Raw genomic sequence first — 24,792 nt, 5'->3', positions numbered from 1 at the left:
TGTTAAGGCATGTATGTGTTTCAGTGTAAAATTAATTTATAAGGATATTTTAGACTTCCAAAATTAAAGTCAAGGAATACTAACTTCTTAAACCAAACAAAAGTAGGTCTTTTAATGGATGAAGTTTCTGAAGAATCTTGCTATGACTGGCAGGGATAAAAAGGGAAAAAACAAGATAAATAAATAAGCTCCACAACAAAAAGTCTGGTTCCAAAATGTATTATAGTACAATATTACAATCATAATAAGTTTAGAAAAAAGTTTAAATTCTCATTAAATCATTAAAAAAAAAAAAGCCTAAACCCTTAAATGTATATATCCAATAAACTTTGGTTACTATAAGAAATTTCCATAAAAGAAACATGAGCCCACATTGTATCCAAATGCCAAGAAAGGCCATCAGATAATGTTCCGCATTAATTTCTTATGCCACTAAGAAATTTTGGATTGGGTTTTCTGGTTATCTCCTGCCACAAAAACTATGTATAAATGCAGCTAAATGGCATATACATGCAATAAAAAGTAATTTAAAAATATTGTTATAAATACATGGAATTGTTAAAACAGCATTACAGATCAAATGGGCTTCTACTGGTTAGCCCAGGAAGAGAGCCACCAGTTCATTAAATCTTAAAGGAAAAAACACAATGAAAGGTCTAACTAAGTAGGCCAAAAATGTGTCATACAGTTGTTCTTTTCATGTACAATCCCGTGCCCCGCCCCCAACCTAGTGTCAGGGACGGGTGAAATAGAGGTCCCAATGCAAATAAACGTGTGGGACTAGGTTCCTCTTCAATATCATCTCAAACCAAAGAAAATCAGACACACACACACACACACACACACACACACACACACACACTCTCTTCCCTTTTTCCTATCTCCCAAGATATTCAAATTTCTTAAATTTAAATCAACACTAAAGGCTTCTTAACAAAACAAACAATGTGTTCAAGCACCCACACACAAAAGAAAGGACAATTCTTTTGGTCTGGATTCTGGAGGTAGAGCTTGACTGTATGAAGGAGATTTATATGGCAGTGCTGGGGGAAAGGGTCACTCTTATTCTGTATTCTTCTAGTTTGAGGGGAGAGACCCTCCCAGCTTTTCTCTGCCCCCTTATTCATCTCTACCTGTGGGGTTGAAATTTGGTGACAGACATTGCCACCTAACAGCAGAGAAGATTCAGCTTGTTATGTTTTCCTAACATGAGGCTAAGTTTTCTCTGCACCCCTCTGTCCCCCATCCTCACAGGAAATAGCTTCCTGTGTAACTAGCTGGATAAATTTAATTCAGGTGAAGTATTAGGAGGCCTAATGCAGCCAAATGCATGTCTTTGGGTCCAGATTTCATCAGGATTAAAGCTGATGTTTTGAGGTCCCATTTTGTCTGTGTCCTTTGTCTGTTTTTCTACTGATTCCAAAAATTCAGATGGGCTGATAAAGAGGTGTTATTTACTGGTTCTCCCTAAACCCCAATCATCAAGTTTTTGTGTTGAAGTGTCTTACTGCTTCAGATATGCTGGAAATATTAAAAACTATGTGTTTTCTAGTTTGGGTTTGTTTTTTCTTTCTAATTGTGACACATTTTGTCAGTATATATAGAGAAAAGGGAGTGGCAATGATAATCCTTCTTTCCCCCATTGAATTCATTCTCCATCCTCATCAGCAGTATGTTCACAAACACAACTATCTACACATACAGAGACAAACACGCCATCTTCCATTCTCTCCACTAATCTGTGCCCACTCTTTTTAGCAAAAAGAAATTGAGACAATCTCTTGCACCGGTTAAGTAACAGCACCAGTTGAGAAATGGCAGTCCAATGTTTCTATATTGCTGAAACATAAAGAGACACATCAAGAAAAAATCGATGTGGGGATTAGAAGAAAAAGTGGCTTTTATAATAATAAAGGTTGATGAATGAATAACTCTTGCTTGTTAATACCTGTTAATACTTGCATCACATATCTGTGTCTGTTTTCTTTTTCCAAGATTTCTTTTCTTTTACTACACAAAAAGAGTTACATATGGTATAAGAGTCAGACCACTTGCCTACTACACGTTATTGAAGGATAAAGCCAACCAAAGGGGGCAAAATTTATGTACACCATGTAAGTTCTCTGCTCATGATTTCTAAAGTAGCAGAATCTCCAATGCTTGGTCCTTAACAATTGGCAAACCCACTTATAAACCGAGACAAAGCCACGTAAATCCCATAGTTTCTCAAACTGGAATTTGATACTACAAAAAAGTGTGGCTGCCTAATTCTGAATCTTCTTACTGCCAATAATGTCAGCTTTAGCAAAAAAAAAAAATTCCCTGTTTTTGCCTAACGTTTACATCTGTATGACTATTTTAGCTTTTTAAGATTCATTAGATAAATTGTAATCATCACTTCAAGGGAGTTGTAGATTAAAAGGGGGTTAAAATATTTTTACAGACAGGAAAATAAAAATCAAATTTCAATCAAAGTAGTCAAATCAGTTTTAAAAATTATAAATCATGACCTGATCTTCAAACTGTCTCAGGAGAAGTTGGACTGCTGAAAATACATCAACTTCCCGGACTTTGTACTTAAATTTCCCCAAAGTAGAATAGAAGGCCAAAAAGAAAACATTATCTAGTGATCATGGAATGTCACAGTTGACTACATAATTAATTCAAAGGCGCACTGTCTCTTTAAAATGCAGTACTTTGGCTACCCTTCAGTATTTTGGATTAAAGATCTGGCATGAAGATTACTTACATTCTTTCCAAACCTCAATCACTTTTCACTTGAAAAAGACTTTCAGCTGACTATACACACACAAAAAAGTAATTTCTTTGCCAGATAACTTAAGCTTTCTTTAACTTCAAGAATTTTCTTTTTCAGGGTGTTTCTGGATCTTATCTTTGTCATTATTACAAATCCTAAAAATTTTAAAAAGAGAATTTTTACTTAATACACATTGCTTAACTAACTTAAGTATTTTCAAAGATCAGAACTATCAAAAAAGGACAAAATTCAGTATCATTTACTCTGTCAAAAAAAGGGAATTTCAAGGCTGAAAATAAAGGCTTTATATAAACGCATATATAAATAAAACCATATAATATGTATATTTTAAGTATTTTAGAGCTACCAGGGACCTTAGGGAGAAACCAGGTAAAGGTTCTTCATCAAGAATCAATGAACCTACATGAAAGGGCTAGAGGAGGTCCATGCTCAAAATACAGGCACAATTTCAAGTAAACAGTGTGCTGATGAACACTTTTTTGGGCAGCTGTCCAGAGCCTTCATCAACTTCTCCAAGGATTCAATGTGCCACCCCACTACCACCAAGAAAGGTTCATGAGCCACTTGCCAAGGTCACATCACTAACAAGTGTTTGAGCTAGGTCTCTTGCACAGTTCCTTTTCTTTCTAATCACATTTATCGCTTTCATGTCCCTCCATAGAACAAGCAAGATGTAAGAGCTTCATAATTCCTGTTTTCTTTCATCCTATACATTGCCAAAAGGTCTCTTGATATTCATTTAAATAGTTCAGGTCCAGCTGGGTGGCTCAGTTGGTTAAAGCGTGAGCTCTGAGCAACAGGATTGCCGGTTCGATTCCCACATGGGCCAGTGAGCTGCGCCCGAGCTGAGCTGCCAACAGGCGGCCGGATGGCTCAGCTGGTGAGAGTGTGTGCTCTTAACAACAAGGTTGCTGGTTAGGCTCCCACATGGAATGGTGGGCTGCCCCCTGCAACTAGATTGAAAAGCGGCTACTGAACTTAGAAGCTGAGCTTGCACCCTGCCCTCCACAACTAAGATTGAAGGACAACAACTTGACTTGGAGCTGATGGGTCCTGGAAAAACACACTGCTCCCTCCCCCAATTCTCCAATAAAATCTTTAAAAAAATAAAAAATATATATATAAATTATTTTCTTCTTCCTCCTGTGTTTATGTCAGCAAGTCACCTTATGGTATGTCTTATACCTATCTAGTACAGTAAGCAAGTTTCAGGCAATACCTTAATGATAGAGTTTTTTTATTCTTTTGTTGCTGGGAGATAACAAAATTGAATATAATTAAGGAAAAAAGAAATAAATTTAAAGTCTCGCTTTTGTGCTGGATACTAACTACACATAATGTATCAAATGCTTCATAAAGAGAATCTCCATTGCTTTAAGCCCATGTAGTATATAAGATATTCCAAGGAAGAGAGAAACGACCAGAAGAAGAAAAGAGGAAGGACATAGCAAAGAACTTTTAGGACAAAAACATTAACAGTAAAAAGGAACAACATCAGCAAAATATGAGCGAAATACTCCAGTCACCAGGACATAAGCTGTCTTTTAACCCTAAGAAGAAGTTGGGAAAGAAAGATGAGATAATGACTGATGATGATGAACAAAACCAACCACATGTGTGAATACTTTTCCATTTCTGCCTCTTATATAAATAAAACAGAAACTATGTTAGTGTTTTTGCTTACAATAAAAGTAAAATAGTTTCACATATATTTAATCTCCATAATAGGTACACAGATAATAAAAATATTCAGAAACTGATTGTGGTAATGGTTACACAACTCTGAATATACTAAAAACCACTGAATTGTACATTTTAAATGAATAAGTTGTATGGTATGTGAATTGTATCTCAAGAAAGCTGTTATTTTTTTAAGTGAGAAAAATGAACAGTGACACTGTGAAAAGAAAAACAACAAAACCAAATGGGATTTACCCCAGAAATGTAAGGCTCATTCAATACTCAAAAGTGGGGCCAACCGAGGGGCACATTGGTTAAGAGTTGGCTTGGGACGCCAGCTCTGAGCAGCAGGGCTCTGGTTCGGATCCCACATTAGGGCCAGTGACTCTGTGCCCTCTACAGCTAAGATGGTGAACAACAGCTCGACCTGGAGCTGGGCTGCCATGAGTCGATGGTGATGGCATAGGCTGCAATGAAGCTGCAATGGGCCGCCATAAGCTACTGTGAGTGGCTGGCAGCCAGCGTGAATGGCTGCCAGCCAGCATGAGCGGCTGCCAGCCAGCATGAGCTGCCAAGAGCCACTGCGAGCGGCTGTCCAGTGGCTGGCGACCTATATGCCTCACCTGGGAAGAGCACAATAATAATACCAACATAGGCCAGTGAAGCGACGTCCTCCACAACTAGACTGAAGAACAAAAGGACAGCAACTTGTCTGTTCCCCTTCCCCGATTCCCCAAAGCTGTTGCCCTCTCCCAATTCCCCAATAAAATCTTAAAAAAAAAAAAGGGGGAATCAATGTAATTCACTCATATTAACATTCTAAAGGAGAAAAACACATGATCATATTAATTGATGCATTTAACAATATTGTAAATCCATTCCTAATTTTAAAAGAAATAACATAGAAAACCAGAAATAGAATGAAAGTTCCTTAGCCTAGTTAGTTAAGGGCATCTACCAAAAAATTTACAGCTAATGTCATACTTAATCATGAAAGACCAAATGTTTTGGAGACTGGAAACAAGGTAAGGATTTCCACTCTTATCACTTCCATTCAAAATCATACCAAAAGTTCTAGTCAAGGCAACAAGGCAAGAAAAATAAGTCTTACAAATTGGAAGGGAAAAAGTTAAATTTTCCCTATTTGCAAACATTATCTACATAAACAATCCCACAGAAGCCACAAAAAAAAGCTCCTAGAACTAATACATAAGTTTATTAACAGAGCTACTAGACATAAGGCAAACAAAAATCAATCATATTTCTATATACTAGCAATGAATAATTAAAAACTAAAATAAAAAAGTATATATCATTTACAATAGCTCCAACAAATACTAAACATTTAGATATAAATCTAACAAAACATGAACAGGATGTGTATGCTAAAAACTTTGTATACAAAACACTGATGAAGGAAATAAAAAAGGACCAAAATAAATGGAGAGACGTACTATATTCAAGGAATGGAAGATTCAACATAGTAAGGATGTCAATTCTCCCCAAGTTAATTAACAAGGATTATCTGAAGATACAGACAAGCTAATTCTAAAATTGATATGTAAAGGTAAAGGAGAATAGCCAAAACAATTTTGAAAATTTATTTAGATGTTATCACTGCATTAGACGGTGAGCTCTCTGTTCACCACTGTATCCCTAGTACTGTGCTTGCACACATGAATGAAAGTCTGCTAATTTGGGGGAGGGAGGGGACAGAGAAAAAATTCACTTTTGTCCTCAAACTTAGTTGTCTTAGTTCATTCTAGCTGCTATTACAAAATACCATATACTTGGTGGCTTATAAACAATGAGAACATACTTCTTACAGTCTGGAGGCTAGGAGGTCCAAAAGCAAAGTACTGGCAGATTCAGTGTCTGGTGAGAGCCCACTTCCTGGTTCATAGGCCACCATCTTTTCACTATGCCCTCACATGGCAGAAGGGGCCAGAGCACTCTCTGAGGCCTCTTTTATAAGGGCACTAATCCCATTCATGAGGGCTCCACCCTCATGACTTAAGCACCCACCAAAGGTTCCATCTCCAAATACTATCACACTGGGGATTAGGTTTCAACATACAAATTTTGGGACACACATTCAGTCTATAGCATTAGTCTAATGAAGGAGTGCAGTCTGGTGAGCCATTAGTTCTATGAAGCCTTCCCTTCTATAAGCCATTTCTTCTAGGATTCATTCTCTTCTGATACTTTTCACTTTGTACCTTATATGCTGATCTGAATGCTACTTTATTAAACTATAAATGCATTGAGAACAGGATTTGTGTAACCTTCATAATGCCCTGCAAATAAAGTGTTTAAAACACTCAGTAAATATTTTATTTTTTAAACTAACACAATAAAAACTGGCTGTCTTTCTAATGGTGTACAGTTTTACAAATTTTACCACTCGATTAGATTTGTGTAACCACCACCACAAACGAAGTATAGAACAGTTCCATCACCCCCTGCAAAAAGACTCCATCATGTTACTTCTTTGTAGTTACCCTCTCCCCTAACCCCTGTAAAGCACTGAAATGAGCCTGAAGATGGACTTAGAAGCCAGATTCAGTACTAGAGGAGTAAATCTTGCTTTCGCCATCTCATGCTCCCTGCTAGTATCACATCATAGCATTTCATTTTATTTTTGCAATGTGATCATCACTGGCTTCATTAGAAAAGTCTTATTCTAGCTCCTTCTTTTACTGCTCAAATATGCTTGCTGAATAAAAAGAGACGATTTAGACTTACAGAAATTAGAGGGAAAGAATGACAGATAACTCATTCTGGCTAGAATAAACGACAAAGTACAAACAGGAAAGAATAGAGCATTTCATTTCCTTGCCCCCAAATCCTCAACACTCCTTAATATCTATGGAAATGGTTTAATTTTGTATCCTAGCATTAAATGCTCTTCATAATTTGGATCCAAATTATCTTTCCAACATCATTTCCTACTATTCTTTCTACAACTAGGAGAAAGATACGTGGCTTTAGCATCCTGCAACCCACTCCCACTTCTTTGACAGTGCCTTTGCTACAGCCCCACTGAAGCAGTAGACCAAAGTGGCCATATTTGTATCGTATGGTATTGCCCATCAGTGAGTACTGATTAAATTGGAGTGTTAATAAAACGGACAAATTCATATGGGGTTGTCGGAAAAATCATGATGTATTTTTTCTGTTTTTTTGTTGCAAAAATGCGCCATGATTTTTCCAACAACCCAATACATAGGCTGAGACGATCAGATTCCTAGGATTTTTAAATAGGAGACTTAAAGATTGAGTAAGTCAATGGATGGTAGGTGTTTGAACTAATAAATCATACCCAGTTGAGACAGCTATATAGGACTTTTTCAGGTGGAAACTACATTGAACAACCAAGAGACAGAAAAGAGATGAGAAAAAAACCAAGCATCTCTTGAAAGGCAGAGAAACCACTGTTCCAAGTACTCTGTAGCCTGGGTCCATTATTTTCTATCTTCAAAATGTCCACAAGATGCCTATTACATGCCTACAATAAACCCTCCTTCATTTAAGGTAGCTTAAGTGGGATTCTTTTCCTTATAACTAATACAAACTCTAACATACCAGCCAAACTGTACTCTTTTTCACACATTCTGGACTTTCCTGCCTCTATGCTCTGGGTAGCTACATGCATATCATATTTCCCCTATTAAAATAAAAGCTAAGTAGGTTACACATACTTAAGACTATAATACACCAAATTTAAAAAGTTTCTACTTTGGTCCAACAAATGATTATATCCAGAAGGTATAAAGGCAAGCCATAGAATAGGAGAAAATACTTCCAAATCATGTATCTGATAAAGGTGTAGTATCCAGAATATATAAAGAACTCATATAATTCAACAACAAAAATACAAACAGCCTAATTAAAAATAGGCAAAGGACTTGAATAAACATTTTCCCAAAAATATACAAATGGCCAACAAGCACATGAAATGATGCTCAACATCATTAGTCATTAGGGAAATTTAAATGAAAACCACAGTGAAATACTGCTTCATACCCATTAGGATGGCTATAACTTTAAAAAAAAATGGTAAGTGTTGGAGAGGATGTGGAAAGAAACTGGAACCCTCAAAAAATTCCTGGTGGGAATATAAAATAGTGCAGCTGTTGTGGAAAATAACTGGAGATTCCTCAATAAGTGAAACATAAAATTATCATATGATCCAACAATTTTACTCTTAGGCATCATACCCAAAAGAACTGAAAAGAGGTGCTCAAATGAAAACTTGTTCATGAATGTTCATGGCACACTATTCATAACAATCGAGAGACAGAAATAAACCAAATGTCTATAAACAGATTAGAGGATGAACGAAACATATTATACAGTGGAAAATTATTCAGCCATCAAAAGTAATGAAGTACTGATACATGCAACATGAATGAACTTTGAAAGCATTAAGCGAAAGGAGATAGACAGAAAAGGCCATATATTGTATGATTTCATTGATATGAAATATCCAGAATAGACAAATCCATGGAGACAGGACACAGATTAGTTGCTAGGGGCTTGAGGGAGTTGGGGGAAGGGAAGTGGCTGCTAATGGGTACGGAGTTTCCTTTTTATAGTGAAGAAATGTTTTGGAACTAGATAGGAATAATGAGCATACAACACGGTGAATGTGTTAAATGTTACTAATGGTAAATGTTATGTATGTATTTTACCATAATAAAAAAATTTTGACAGGTTTCTAAAATTGAAATTCCAATAATCAATTTTTAAAATATGGTCACCAGTCTAATTAACTGAATAAACTCATGTCTTCCAGTAGGATTAAGTACGCCAAACCAAAAGCCATAGATAAACCACACGTTTTTTGTAAAGTAAGAACTATTTCAAGGAAATCCAATTTTTTTCTGGCTCTGTTTGGTATTAAATATGTTAAGTAAAAAGCTGAATTCCACTGGTTAAGGCTTTTTAAACAAAATACAAAAATGATTGTTCATAGCAAAAGCTGTTTATTGTATAAGCTGTTTTTAAGTTTTATCAAATGTAAAATACAGGTTAATATACAAAAATTATTAAAAATCTCAGTGATGACAAACATATATGTATTTCATTTAGTATGGACTCATGAGAATGAATTAAATGACAAAATGTGTTTGCTATTAATAAAAGATCAAAGTATAAAAACAGAGTGCAAGGAAAAAGCTAGACACATCTAGTTCTACTGAAATTGATAGTAATTTGTTTTGCTATTTAGAAAAGGCTAAAGAAAATTTATTTCACAAGTGGAAAAGTATAAAGGGTTCTTCAAAACTAGCAGCAGCATTAAGGCAATATTTACAATACAAAGTTCAATACTTCTTTTATATTTAGCAATGTCAGTTACTGATACTGTATTATGGATTTTACCACAATCTGTATAAGTTAGTCCTTTAAACATGGACTGTTTTGCAAACACATTGGTAACAAGAGTTTTAGGCTTTACCAAAATTAAACTGATTTAGGTAGATCTACCTAAAGATGACCAAATTTAAGGGTGGCAGACCCCAAGTCTCTGATTTTATTTTATTCCTTGAAAAGAGTACCAGAGGTGAAATAATTTATGCCTGTTTGTACAAACCTCAACTATTTACATATTATGTCTATTTGCCTGGTATGAATCTATTATACCTAGGATATTAGAGTACTTTTTACAGTTAATATACAACTGAACTTGCTTAGTTGGCTTTCTAATGTATTTCAGCTATGGTTCCCCTCCAACGCTCAGTTCTTCAGTTGTCTTACATTGGCCCAACTGATTTCTCTCCTACAGAAGCATCCCCCAAAGACAGGTACCAAACATACTTTGAGAAATGATACTATTAAAGTAATAAATAGACAGCTTCCAGGACCATTCAAGGTTCCAATCATTTGGCTATATAAGTTTGGTTACTTTTAAAAAGTTTTTATTCCAATAAATCTTTGTGTTCTTATATATTAGGCTCTGTCTCTATGCAGAGACATAAGAGCAAAATAGACATATTCCCTATCTCCAGGGAGTTTGCATCTTACTAGAAGGGACAGACAGACACACAGACACACAGACACACACACACACACACACACACACACACACAATTATGCAAGTCTCAATACTTTGTCTTCACCTCATTCAATCCTCAAAAATGGCTGATGGGTATACTGCCACCATCCACTTTTTCAAGGCAATGTATATAGAACTTGTGCATTGGATGTAAAGACTTGATTTTACAACTTTACTCTCCCAGGGTTTTTCCTACAGTTGTTTCCTTTCTGATCTATGACAGCAAAACAACTAGTCTAACAGCTATTCTGGCTCTTTTCTTCCTGAACAAATTCCTTACAAAACATGGTAGACATAATTTTTCACATGACTCTCCATTTTCATATCATCCTACTTCCTTCAAAACAAAAACTGGATGTAAAGTTTATCGCCATTAAAGCTTCACAAAAAGGCTACTGGTATAAAATATATGTCACTCAATTTGCTAGCTATCCCTCTGACAGGGAGTGAATTTAATGTTATTTAAATCAATTACCTGGATATCATATTTTATTTATTTATTTATTTATTTATTTTTATTGGGAATTGGGGAATAGGAACAGTGCTGGGGAATTGGGGGAAGGGGAACAGACAAGTTGCTGTCGTTTTGTTCTTCAGTCTAGTTGTGGAGGACGTTGCTTCACTGGCCCAAGTTGGCACCATCATTGCACTCTTCCTGGGTGAGGCAGATCAGTCGCCGGCTTCTGGATGGCCGCTCATTGCGGCTGCTGGCTATATTCAGTAGCCCATGGCAACCCACTGCCACAGGGGCTGCAGCCTATGCCGTCGCCGGCGACTCAGGGCAGCCCAGCTCCGGGTTGAGCTGTTGTTCAGCATCTTAGCTGTGGAGGGCAGTGTCACTGGCCCTCATATGTGGGATCCGAACCGGGGCCCTCTGGCGTCCCAAGCCAGTTCTTAACCATCGCGCCACTCGGCGGGCCCTGGATATCATATTTTAATAGAGACTGACAAGCACCCATAAACTACCACAAGTGTATCCAAACCCCAGTTTCTCAAGTTTCAAATCATGTGCCACAGTGCTACAAGTCACTGTTCCAAAATGCAATTCAAAGCATGTTTCCCATGTGTTAAAAACCCATCAAAGGTTTGATGCACTGCCACCCCACATGTAATCAATTCAAATTGCTTAGTTTTGTCATACAAACTCCTTTATAATTTAGTCCCAACCATGTCTCCTCAGTTTTTGACAATGTACCTCACTTGCTCTAAGGAAAGTCAAATTCATGAGCATCCACAGTCCCAAAAGTGCTGTGCTAGTTCATGTACAAATTCCGCGCATGTCGCATGTGCCAGTACTATCCTCAGTCTTATTCCAATCCAAACCCTCCTCATTATAGTAAAAGACTTACCATTCATATTTAATCTCCAAAGAGTTCCCTAACTTCCCACCCCAAAGTTAATCACTCCTACAGTGCTGCTGATATAACCTTGGAGCTTCTTTTATAACACTAATCAGGTAATACTCTGTAAGTATTGATTTACATGACTCCCCCATCTTAACTTTATTAATATTCCATTTATCTAATTTCCTTAGTGCTTCATTTAAATAATAAGGCTCAACAGCATTTGTGAATGAATAAATGGTAAGAAAATTGCAAACTAACCCATAAGAACTGTATATGCTTAGTTAGGAGGGCCCCAAAACAAAAAATGGTTCAGTAGTAATCTTTAAATTTCTGAAAGGAAAAAATGTCAAAGAACTGTCTTGTCCTTTGTGGCTCTAAATGGCAAATTAGAGCCAGAAACATTACAAAGAGATACACTGTATCTCTTTGAGAACCTTATAACAATAAATAACCTCAATAGGCTGCCTTGAGGAAATTGAGCTACTTATTATTGAAAGAATTCAAGCAGAGGCTAAACAACATCCATCAGGTGCCTAAAAACTCTCTAAGAATAAAAAGATTGAAATTTAGCTCTATGTTGTTGTTGTTACTTTGTTTTCTTTTGTTGACATTTTGCTCATGTCTAACCTAGAAGTACGTCCTGAATTGGTAACAGAACCTAAGATAGAGCCTATGATAGTACCCAGTCTTCCAGCAGCACAGTTGAAATCCTTCTCTCAACAGAGGTTGTTTTTTCCTCTACATGGTGTTATGATGTTTCCATCAAATGGACAACTAAATGAAAAAAAAATTACATTTTGGTGGTCTCATATAAAAGCAAAACAATCTTCACGCCTCATTAAAACATGTAGTTAGTTATTATTTTACTCAAGAAAGTTGAATAGCGGTTATCCTCTAAAAATTTTCCTTTATGCAGTGTTAATTCTCAGCTATTTTATTAGTACATATGCCCAATACTGCAAGTTACTCACTGTTCTACTATTCTTGTATTATGTATTCTTGTATTCTTGTATTGACTGTATTATGTGCTTCTGGGAGCATATTATAAAGATGGACATCGTCCTCTAGACATTCAATTGCTGTGCAGGTTACATTATATAATAATTACCTCTCAAAAGTTTTATTTTATTAGTCTCTAGATAACAAATTTGGGTGCTCAAGACCCAATTCTGAATTTTCCATAACAAATCCTTTATTTTCTAAACAACGCCCAAGGATTATCAATATCTTTAATTGTAGGTAATACCAATGAAGCTGGAAACTCAGTCCAAAAGGGATGGGGTAAAGAGTGTCAAGGACCATTTAGACAAAAAAAGCAACTTAAACTTTATCACTTTTCAAAAACACAGAAACTACTTACTCAGTTGAGACCTTTTACTGATTTAAAACTTCAATAACTTACTTCAGAATTTAAATTTCTACACAATATATATTCCTGGTAATGCACAATTAATTTTCTCCTCATGGGTGAGAGAGGCTTTAACTATGTTTACTAGATTTACCATGGCACTTGTAAGAGAAATTCTCCTTTTAGCAGTGGAACTCAAGTATTGGGTTGTCGGAAAAGTCATGACATATTTTTTCTGTTTTTCGTTGCAATGCGTCATGACTTTTCCAACAACCCAATAAGAATATTGTGTAAAACCATATGTTGCATTTATTTTACCTTTTGATACACATGCTTTTTAATACCTGAATCTATCATACTAACAACCTAAACTTTTAAAGCCTAAAATAAAGCTTATACATACACCTGTCATTAAAAAATATTTTCACTTGCACAAAATGCCAGTTAAGAGGCCATGAGGGGATGGGGACATTAAGGAAGTTAAGAGGGAGATGCACAGGGGCGGCCAGTTAGCTCAGTTGGTTAGAGTGCAGTGCTCATAACACCAGGGTTGCCGGTTCGAGCCCCACATGGGCCACTGAGCTGCGCCCCCCCCAACTAGACTGAAACAACTGCAGGTGTTTTTAAGGAAAGAAGTTGCCAGAAACATCCACAAAAGCATTGAGTAAGCAGAGTAGAAAAATAAATATGGAGATAATCTGTGGTAATTCTCTAAAGCCCACAGACCAAAGTACAGAGTTAACTTTCAGCTAACAATTATTCTCTGCAGCAATTTTTCCCGTACAAACCTCCTAACCATATCTCCAATACCGCCAATCCTCCACATCCTCCAATTTTTATCTTCTTTCTTACCACTTTAACTGAAATAGTATGAAAACAAAGTATACATCTTTAGTTTTATTTTATATTCCCTGTCCTGCTTTTCAAAAGCAGATAATGTGAACATCTTATGTTTTTCTAAAAAAAAAAATAAACTGTTGTAGTCTTTGAATAACCTTTTTCTGCGACAACAACAGAAAAGTATTTCCCCTACTTGACTAGAAAATGATTATACACAGTCTAGATGAAAACCAGATTTGGAAACTCTAAATAATGCTCAATGTATGATGGTAGTTGTACATTACAATATTTGGGAAAATATGAAAAAAATAGCACATAATTTGATTTCAAAACTACCATGTTCAGTTCCAAACTTAAAATGTTTTAATCTGTATGGGGTTAGAGAAGACTGATGGAAATATTTTTAACCAAGGAGTGTATCCCAAAATAAAATTCAAATTAAAAAAAAAATCAAACAAAATTGAAAGGTAAATTAAACACATTATCAAGTTCACTGTCAAAATAGCTTTAAGTAGGAGCATAACTCGAAGGTTAGTTTCCTAAGGTAAACTTTTCTTAATTGCAGGAAAGAGCCTGCTGAAAACCCAGACAGTCACATGGGTTTCCCCTTCTTTCTTCTTCTGGCCACAGAAGTGCAAGAAAGGCTGAAGCAGCAAATTCAGTAGGGGAATAGACATGTGTAAAGCGTAGGATTTTTTCTTAAAGGCATGGAAAAGAATTACAACTAGCAGCAGAAGGAAGGAAAATTAACATTCTTTTTGATAAACTATAAATAAAGAGAGGTAAAGTTATGACTCCACGTTAAAGAGACCTGAGTAAGGTTTTTTGAGCTAAAGCTTTTCACAGAACAGGCAAGCAGAGCTATCTAAACAGCATAAAATGAAAGTAAAAGACCCTTCCCACCAATAAAAAAGGAAGCTAAAATTAATTAGGCAGAGATAGCTTCTGAACTAGTGAAGTTCAGCAAAATACCTCTACATTTGTATTTATATCTGTTCTTTATTGTACCTCTATTTGTATTTATCAATTACATAAATTGGCCCAAGTACATAATATGACCCAATTTTAAATAAATAAAACAATCTGAGATATAAATGTAACTTCTTTTAGTTGTTATCTGAGGAGACCTGCCTGTTAACAAATGCATCAGTAATTATAGTCTGGGAACTACCTGCCTGCATCAGAATCACTTGGGAGTACATGGTAAATATCTGGATTCTTGCTGGGCCCCACTCAAGATCTACTGAATCAAAAGTGTGTGTGTGTGTGGGGGGGGCGAGGCAGGGGGGAGGCTCTCCAAGAATCTGCATTCTTAACACCACCACCACAATCACCACCACCATGTGATTTTAAACACTAAAGTTTAAGAATTACTGTAGTAGGGTCCAAGCAACTATCAACCAAAACTACTTCGGGACAACTCTTAGGATAGCTGACAGAGTTCCAAGGATAAAATACACAGCCTCAAAAAAGACTGCCTTTCCCTTTCTGAATAATACATTTAGAGATGGGTAACAGATGTATCACCTCAAAATCTCCAAATGTTTCCACTCTTCCCCAGAGCTTTGGTACCACATTCTAAGTACGAAATGTATGAGTAAGCCAAGTTAAACATTTCATGAACTTAAACTTAAAAATAGGCTTTGCCTGTCTATAAGAGTTCCTTAAAACAATAAAAGATACAAATATTTTAATTTTTCTCAACATTTTCTCCTTTCAGGTTTGTTTTAGTCAAAGCTTCAAGATTTCTGGAAATTTTATATCACTACACCAGAGTTCATTTTTAACACCTATCCAATCCCAAATACAAATTATGTTTAAAAATCAACTACACAAATTGTGTAATGTTTCTTCAGATAGTACACACAAAAATTCATTCCAGTTTCATCCTTTATTTAAACCAGTGGATTTCAGTGATGGGGTTGGGGAAGGGACTGTTGGTAGTCTTGCTGTAGTTTAAATAATAACATTTGAATCCTCACTATATGCCACATAATACAAAGCACAGAATATTATCTCATTTAATCCTCATGACAATCCCATAAGGTGGGTATCTCCATTATTCCCATTTTATGGATGAGTTGCTTAAGGTCCAGAGAGGTCAAGTAACTTGTCCATAATTACACAGCTAGTAAGCTAATTCAAACCCAGGCACTCTAACTCCAGAAAAAAGGTTTTTAACCTCTACACTATCCTGCAGTTTGAAGATGCCACTTGCCCAAAGCAAGTCCTCTGAATCTGACTAGGTAGGGGTTGTGGATTCTGGAGAATTTAATTGTATTTAATGTGCTTTTCGGAGATTTTGAAGTATAGCAAAAGTTAGGAACTCTGGCACTGAGCTCTTAGTTCACCAAAGTGGAGCACTGGCAACCTTTGAGAAATAACTCATGGTTTGAAAGTTAAAGTCTCAAATTCTAGTTCATTATCTAGAATTTACTTATTATCCTATTCTCTCTCAATTCTCTCTCTTTCTCCCTTTCCCCCCCCCCACTCCAAAGACATCATAAGAAAAAAATAGATCTAGAATTTGCTAAAGAAAAATTAGAACTGGTCTGTACTGCTACATATGAGAAACTAAACAAATGTCACTGATGTTTTAGTATGATTACTCTGAGGCAGAGTTAGACCTTTACTGAAAGAAATGTTCAAGGTAGAATTTAGAGTTGAGGAGGATATTTCTATCTCTGGCAACCTTTTCATTTTACAGGTGAAAAAACATCCTATTTTTTTAAGCATCCTCTTTAACTCAGTTCACATCTGTAATATTAAGCAAGCAAATATTTATTTAATTAATTTATTTTTTAAAGATTTTATTGGGGAATTGGGGGGAGGAGAACAGCACTGGGAAATCGGGGGAAGGGGAACAGACAAGTTGCTGTCGTTTTTGTTCTTCAGTCTAGTTGTGGAGGACATTGCTTCACTGGCCCAAGTTGGCACCATCATTGCGCTCTTCCCGGGAGAGGCAGATCAGTCGCCGGCTTCTGGACAGCCGCTCACGCTGGCTGCTGGCTACACACGGTAGCCCATGGCAACCCACTGCCACAGGGGCTGCAGCCTACGCCGTCGCCGGCGACTCACAGCAGCCCAGCTCCAGGTTGAGCTGTTGTTCAGAATCTTAGCTGTAGAGGGCAGTGTCACTGGCCCTCATATGTGGGATCCGAACCGGGGTCCATCTGGCATCCCAAGCCAGTTCTTAACCAACCCGCCACTCGGCCGGCCCAAAGCAAGCAAATATTTAAAGTCTACAACAGTGAGTGCAAGAGAATTGTGTATTATAATATCAAAGTACATTGGAGCTGGGAGGGACTCTGAATCTCCTAATTTCACAGATGAGGAAAATGAAGCCTATGAATTTTAGTGATTTGCCCAAAGTCACATATTATTTCATGGCAGAAGCAGCTACCCAGGACAAAAGCCAAGTTTCTTATTTCTCAAGCCAACAGTATTTTCATTATACCAAAATCTGTTTTTATTCATAAACTTCTTATAATTCATAGATATCAGCACATTAGTTTCAAACACTAGGAATCAGATCTATAGTCTAGTTCTGATTTTTGTATCAACTAACTATCTGACTCTGCAAATACTGTAAAATAAAAATAAATCCTACCCTTTCTAGGTCACAGGAATAGTCCAAGAATCAAAAGAGAAAACTTACAAAGGTAACACATATTGAAATAATTTTGGAAAAATATGACATGTAAAATTAAGATATATTTTCATATTTTTTTCTCGAGGCAAATTGGTACTGGTTAAGTATTGTAAATATTGCCCCAAATAGTCTCAACTGAAAACCTTTGAAAATAATTAGATCCCCCTGAAGAACAACTTTGATCCCTGAGGTTCCTTCTACTTTAAAGATTTCTGATTTTACAATAAAACAAAACTTTTCCTCAAATAGAAACATTTTAGTCAATAACTCTATGCCAAATAAAGTGTGAAGTTTAATTAATAGTAATGTACAGTAGGTCCTTGAATAACATTTAACATCATTTTGTTATAAAGTTGATGATATGCTGTAGGAACTCTTGTTTATATCAATTAGCCTATGGTAAAATTGGTTACATTATACATTGTTTTCACTTAAAGTCGCAGAACCTATCACTATGTCAAGCGAGGACTTATATTGTACAAATGCTGCATTTTAAGTTGTGACAAATGTACCACAGTAATGTGACACTGACAATTGACAGTAGGGGAATTGGATGAGCAGTATGCAAGAAAACTCTGTACTATCTGTGTAACTTTTTTGCAAATCTAAAACAACTCTTTAAAAAAAAAGTATTTAAAAAAAGAAAAAGTAAATCTCTATGCCCATTTCGAATAGTTCAGAAAATTTCTACCAAACAAGTAACTCCAAGTTGATATGAGTTAATAGTCTGTTTTGCTTACTGGGGTGTAGTGTTAAATATTAATTTAGTTTAGCATTTCAAAATAACATGTTTGAGCGCTTAAAATTCCCTTAGTCCCACAAAAATAGGAGTTTTCCAATACTGCTCTACCTAATTTATATTCACATTATCACATCTCAGACTGTCTACCTTAAAACAACGACCACATTTCTAAGGTAAAGTCCTTGAATCAATGCTGGACTTCAACAGTTTAGTGTAGATCCCTAAAGTGTTTTGTAGTTGGTTGTTTTGGTTTTTAAAGAAAATACCAGGGGGCCGGCCGAGTGGCGCGATGGTTAAGAACTGGCTTGGGACGCCAGAGGGCCCCGGTTCGGATCCCACATATGAGGGCCAGTGACACTGCCCTCCACAGCTAAGATGCTGAACAACAGCTCAACCTGGAGCTGGGCTGCCTTGAGTCGCCGGCGATGGCGTAGGCTGCAGCCCCTGTGGCAGTGAGTTGCCATGGGCTACCGTATGTAGCCAGCAGCCAGCGTGAGCAGCCAGCAGCTGCTGTGAGCGGCCGTCCAGAAGCCAGCGACTGATCTGCCTCGCCCGGGAAGAGCACAATGATGGTGCCAACTTGGGCCAGTGAAGCAACGTCCTCCACAACTAGACTGAAGAACAAAAGGACAGCAACTTGTCTGTTCCCCTTCCCCCAACTCCCCCAGCGCTGTTCCCAACCCCCAATTCCTCAATAAAAAAAAAATCTTTAAAAAAAAAGAAAATACCAGGAAACAATATTGGTCTTGCTGGGGAAGGAAGGAGGTCAGGCATGGAAAAGACACAAAAGGCTCCTGCGCCATTAGCTCCTCAATCTAATATTATAATGGGCAGTTTCTCAAATACTCTAAAAATCTACATACTCTTATTTTTATCCTAGAACAATTAATTACATTCTTTTCAGCTTCTCTAAAATTTTAAACATTTTAATTATATTAATACATAAGTGATGTCCAAAGGAGTTCATTCTATTAGTGACATAGAAATCAATACTTTTGCATTTATTTTTATAATCTCTCGTAGTAACAAAATTTGTGTTTTTTTAATTTAATATTTAGATCAAGATATTTTTTCATTCTCCTTACACCACACCTGTATGTAAAAACTACTTATTTGGGAGAGCTATAAAAATCTTTTAAAACTTATCAAGTTTTGCCTTTACTTAATCAAGATGTTGATGAAGGAATTTTTAAAGAAACTGGGTTTGAAACTAGTTTTCACTTTAGTCAGCTGGGAAGAATACACACCATGGGACAAATAAGAAAGCCCTATCTAACAGAGGTCTATGATGGTTCAATCAGGTGAATTAAGATTTTGCCAACTAATGTAAATTCTGGTGGGAAAAAAAATGTGGTTGATTTTGTTTCTGAGAACCTTAAATTAAGAAAAATTATAACTGTAGAAATTTCAAATTCTCAATATCACAGTTAACAAAATGAATACATGTTGTCAATAATTTTCATATTGAGAGAATGGAAACTACTTAGATATGAAAAGAAATCGCTAGAAGAGTTTTTAGTCTTCCCTATTCAGCCTAACTAATAAAAAGGGCTCTGTGAAAACATTTTGGGGGCCGGCAGAGTGGCGCGTTGGTTAAGAGCTGGCTTGGGATGCCAGAGGACCCCGGTTTGGATCCCACATATGAGGGCCAGTGACACTGCCCTGTACAGCTAAGATGCTGAACAACAGCTCAACCTGGAGCTGGGCTGCCATGAGTTGCCTGCAATGGTGTAGGCTGCAGCCCCTGCTGCAGTGGGTTGCCATGGGCTACTGTGAGTAGCCAGCAGCCAGTGTGAGCGGCCAGCAGCCGCTGTGAGTGGCAGTCCAGAAGCCAGCGACTGATCTGCCTCACCTGGGAAGAGAGCAATAATGGTGCCAACTTGGGCCAGTGAAGCAACGTCCTTCACAACTAGACTGAAGAACAGAAGGACAGCAAGTTGTCTGTTTCCCTTACCCCAGTTCCCCAGTACTGTTCCCATCCCCCTATTCCCCAATAAAAATCTTAAAAAAACAAACCATTTTAGGAGCGTTCAGGTAGCTCAATTCGTTATAGAGAGTGTGCTCTGAGTAACAAGGTTCCGGGATTCAATTCCCACATGGACCAGTGAGCTGTGCCCTCTGCAATTAAATTGAAGACAACGACTTGAGCTGAGCTGCCAGCGGGTGGCTGGATGGCTCAGCTGGTTAGAGCGTGTGCTCTTAACAATAAGGTTGTGGACTCCCACATGGGATGGAGGGTTACACCTCCCGCAACTAGACTGAAAATGGCAACTGAACTTGGAGCTGAGCTGCACCCTCCACAACTAAGATTGAAGGACAACAACTTGACTTGGAGCTGGTGGATCCTGGGAAAAACACATTGTTCCCCCCAAAAATACACTGTTACCCAATAAAGTTCAAAAAAAAGTTTTTGCCACAACATTTAGGAAATTTCAGAAGTGAAAAATTATAGAGAAAGCTACATGAATCTATATATTCCAGAATCTATAAATACAGTCAATTTTCTTTTCAAATAGAAGAAATACTTTTTTCCCTACCTTAGCTATGCCCTATAAGGCCACCAAATTCTTGTAATCATCATGAAGATTTTGAAAAAGTTATCAACCTTACCAGGAGACAGACAGATAAATACTTGTGTGTTTCTAAATAATAGTAACTATGCCAGTGCATTCCAAACAAGCCTCAAAAGTAATAAATGCCTTTTAAAAATTACATCTATACATCTTTAAAAAAATACATACCTAGGGCCGGCCGAGTGGCTCATTGGTTAAGAGTTGGCTTGGGAGCACCAGCTCGGAGCAGCAGGGCCGCTGGTTTGGATTCCACATGGGCCAGTGATGCTGAGCCCTCTACAGATAAGATGGTGAACAACAGCTCGACCTGGAGCTGCGCTGCCATGAGGCGAAGGCGACGGCATAGGCTGCAGTGGGCTGCCATAAGCTACCGTGAGTGGTCGGCAGCCAGTGTGAGCGGCCATCCAATGGCCGGTGACCAATCTACTTCACCTGGGAAGAGCGCAATGATAATACCAACATGGGCCAGTGAAGCGACATCCTCCACAACTAGACTGAAGGACAGCAACTTGTCTGTTCCCCTTCCCCGATTCCCCAACGCTATTCCCCTCCCCCAATTCCCCAATAAAATCTTTAAATATATATTTATAGATATATAGATATATATACCTAATAATAAACCATTCTACTTTGAAAACAATTAAGACATGAATTTGATTGAAGGACCCATAAAAATGGTTTAAAGCTACTTTATTTATAAAAGAGTAATAAACAAATCCTTGAGGAACAAAGGCTAGCCTGGAAACACAAGATTTTTGTGTGTTTTTTTTTTTTAAATTTTCATCTCCTTCTCACTGCTGAGTTGGTGACAGTGCGGGTAGTAGTATCCACATAGCATTTCAAAACTTTTATAGACAGGAAAGGGCCAAGGATCTGAGGGAATGTTGTTTCTAGGGCTCCTATAGTCAAGTCACCATAAACACAGAGAGATGCCCATGTGAAGCAAGCCTCCAACAGGAACAGAACTACAACTAACCTCATCTTAAATGGAGGAAAAGCACATCACTAGAGCAGTCCTATCCTGGACCAAATTACTTTCTCTCCTACAAGTTCTACCCCACTCAGTGAAGCTCTTGTCAATGATGTGTCTTAACTGAACATAACTTTGCAGTCATAGATGTATTGCTGCAAAATGTTCTCCTCTTTACTTAAGTTAAAACAAGTGTGAAGCTATTGTGTGTTTTTTTTTTAGTTTTTTTTTTTTTTTTTTTTTAGCTGAGCCATCCTGCCACCTGTTGGCAGCTCAGTGGCTGCTCAGCTCAGGCTGGGAGTCGAACCGCTGTTGCTCAGAGCTCGCACTCTTGCGTCACGTGACCGCTTAACCAACTGAGCCACTCGGCTGGCCCAACGTGAAGCTATTCTTCAGGAGTGTTTATTTCTGTTATAGATTTTTTTGCCCAGAGAAGGGAAAGAGAGGAAGTGGAAAGAAGGGAAAGATGGAGGATAATCAGGTTGGAGAGAAAAGAACCACAGGTGAACAGCAGCTGTGATGAGATGTAAACCTGGACTGAAAATGAGAAATCCTGGTTTATAATCCCAGCTCTACTAAACTACCTTCCTTAGAGAGTGAGTTTCCTCATCAAAAAATGAAGTGGGGGTAGAGCTTGCACCCAACAAGAATTTGTCCTAGAACAAGATATCCCCAAAGGGAGCCCTCACCCAGAGGTTCAAAGTTGAGAATGACAACTGTGCATAGGAAGTAAAAACCCTCTTAAGGTTGCGGGGAAGGGAAATTTCTGATTATTTTGCCTGGGGATGGAATATTGTTTAAAATTACTAGGTACAGGTTACTACCTAGAGAACAGTAAAGAGGAGGAGTCCATGCAAATTGTCAATTCAACACAGCCTGAGTGAGGTTCTTCATACCAGCGCCAAACATTGTATAAGAGATGAATGTCACAGCCTCTACCTTTAAGGTATTCAGAATCCAGTTAAGGTTTTGGCTAAATGCTAAAAGAAAAATTGTGCCTCCATCAGACTCTGCCCTTTCCCACCAGTTATATAAAAGAAGCAATGACACCTAGAATCTTCACATTCATATCTCAATTAAGAAAAATGAGGCTTAGAGCAATGAACTTCAGGGTGCCTAAATTTCCTGACTTCAAACCCAATGATTTGAAACATGATTAGTGTGGCCATATGAATGTCAACTGGCTCTGTTAATGCAAGTCCTATTAATCTACAGGTTAAAGAAAAATTTAAAAATTACATTGACATTCCTGCCTACTATTAATATGAAAGTCTCTTATGATAGATTTGCCTTATTATTCATAAATTGCAATACATATATATGTATATCTTCAAACTTAATCCCCACTAGCCTGCACTCCACCTTCAAGTCCAGGACCACTGTCCAAATCATCTCTATTCCCAATGGGTGGCCCAGAGCAAGTACTCTGGGTATACTGGTTGAATTAGTGATCTCCAAAGCCCATTCCAGGTCTGAAACTGCCTGACACCTGACATCGAAACATGACCAATAAACAAATACATACAGTTAACTCACCTTGAGAGCTTTAAAATATTGCCACTACAAGTTTTAGCCATATTTTTGCATCTATAGGCACAAATGTAGAACTCACTACTCTATATATCTTGTCCTATAAATAACACAAAATTAGAATTTCCCAATCTTGATTTAAACAACTTTATAATTTATTTTTAAATTTATACGAGCAGGAAAAGCAAGGGTTAATAAAGTAGAAAAAGGAATAAGGAATATTCATTGGTATCAGGAAACTGTGCCTGTGTTCTACAATGCACACTAATTGTACAATCCTCTAAAATTTGAGCTGCAGAATTTATTTCTGGTTTTTGTCAAGATCTATGAAAAAGGATAAAAAACACAAGAGAGAGAAATCTGAGAGGGTTTTACAAGTTGGGAACACTTTCCTATTTGCCTAAAGGTTTTTTTTTTTAAGTATGTCAAAATCTGACTTAAGGGAGATTGTTTTTGCTTTTCATTAATGTGCATTAAGGGGAGTATTTTCTGACTACTTATCTCTGACAAACCAACAAAGCCCCGTTCTGAAATCTACAACGTCCAGCAATATAATTTAATTTCAAGAATAGCAGGGCAAATGATATATACAATACCATAAAAAAATTAAAAATTCGTTGCTGGAAAAAGTAGAGGCCTATCTAGCAGAAGTAGAGAAGAGGGATTTTCTACAATAGATACACCGCCGCAGTAATTTGGCTTTAAATGCTGGGATCAAATTCTACACACCAAACTGCATATGAGTAAAGGCCACTCACAGAAATGGTTAAACACTATGAAACACAACCTCTTCTAATTTCCAGAATTTCCAAACTACGTGAATGGATCTGGACTCCACGCAGACAGCTCTGCAAAATGACTTCCCTTTCTCTTTTACAACCACACCCCTACACACATATCGCCATCCCCCTCCTCCCGCCGACCCTAATCCTTGTAGTACAATTTTTTTTTTAATTGAGGGCAGTGAAGGTTGTCTGCTTTTCCGGAAGAGGCAAAACTGTATATATAGATAGAGCGCTACCACGTTGGCAGAAACTGAATACACGGAAACCAGGTGTGAATGGCAGGTATAGCCTCTAGCCCACAGGGGAACAGAAAGATTCGCTGCCCACAGAGCTCAAAACTTCTACAGACAGCACAATGCGGACCCAGTTCCTCTTCCCCGGGTGACAAATCAAAGCTAAGTCCTGGCGCCAGCGAGAGCAGGCGCGGAGGCGGCCACCAAGCCGCTCTTGGCCAGCTCCCCGCCTCGGCCCGAACCCGCCCCGAGCCCC

The 24,792-nt window shown here is 37.6% G+C and overlaps 1 protein-coding gene across 5 annotated transcripts in view; it reads right to left on the bottom strand.

The window, feature by feature from the left end:
- Positions 1-24,792, bottom strand: part of TBC1D12 (TBC1 domain family member 12) — a 109,837-nt gene that overhangs the window by 61,191 nt on the left and 23,854 nt on the right. The gene's annotated exons all lie outside the window — the stretch shown is intronic.

The sequence above is a fragment of the Hipposideros armiger genome, unplaced genomic scaffold, assembly GCF_001890085.2.
Source record: "Hipposideros armiger isolate ML-2016 unplaced genomic scaffold, ASM189008v1 scaffold_42, whole genome shotgun sequence".
Taxonomy (NCBI): domain Eukaryota; kingdom Metazoa; phylum Chordata; class Mammalia; order Chiroptera; family Hipposideridae; genus Hipposideros; species Hipposideros armiger.
The sequence above is the reverse complement of the archived record's forward strand: the minus strand, read 5'-3'. Positions and strand labels throughout refer to the sequence as shown.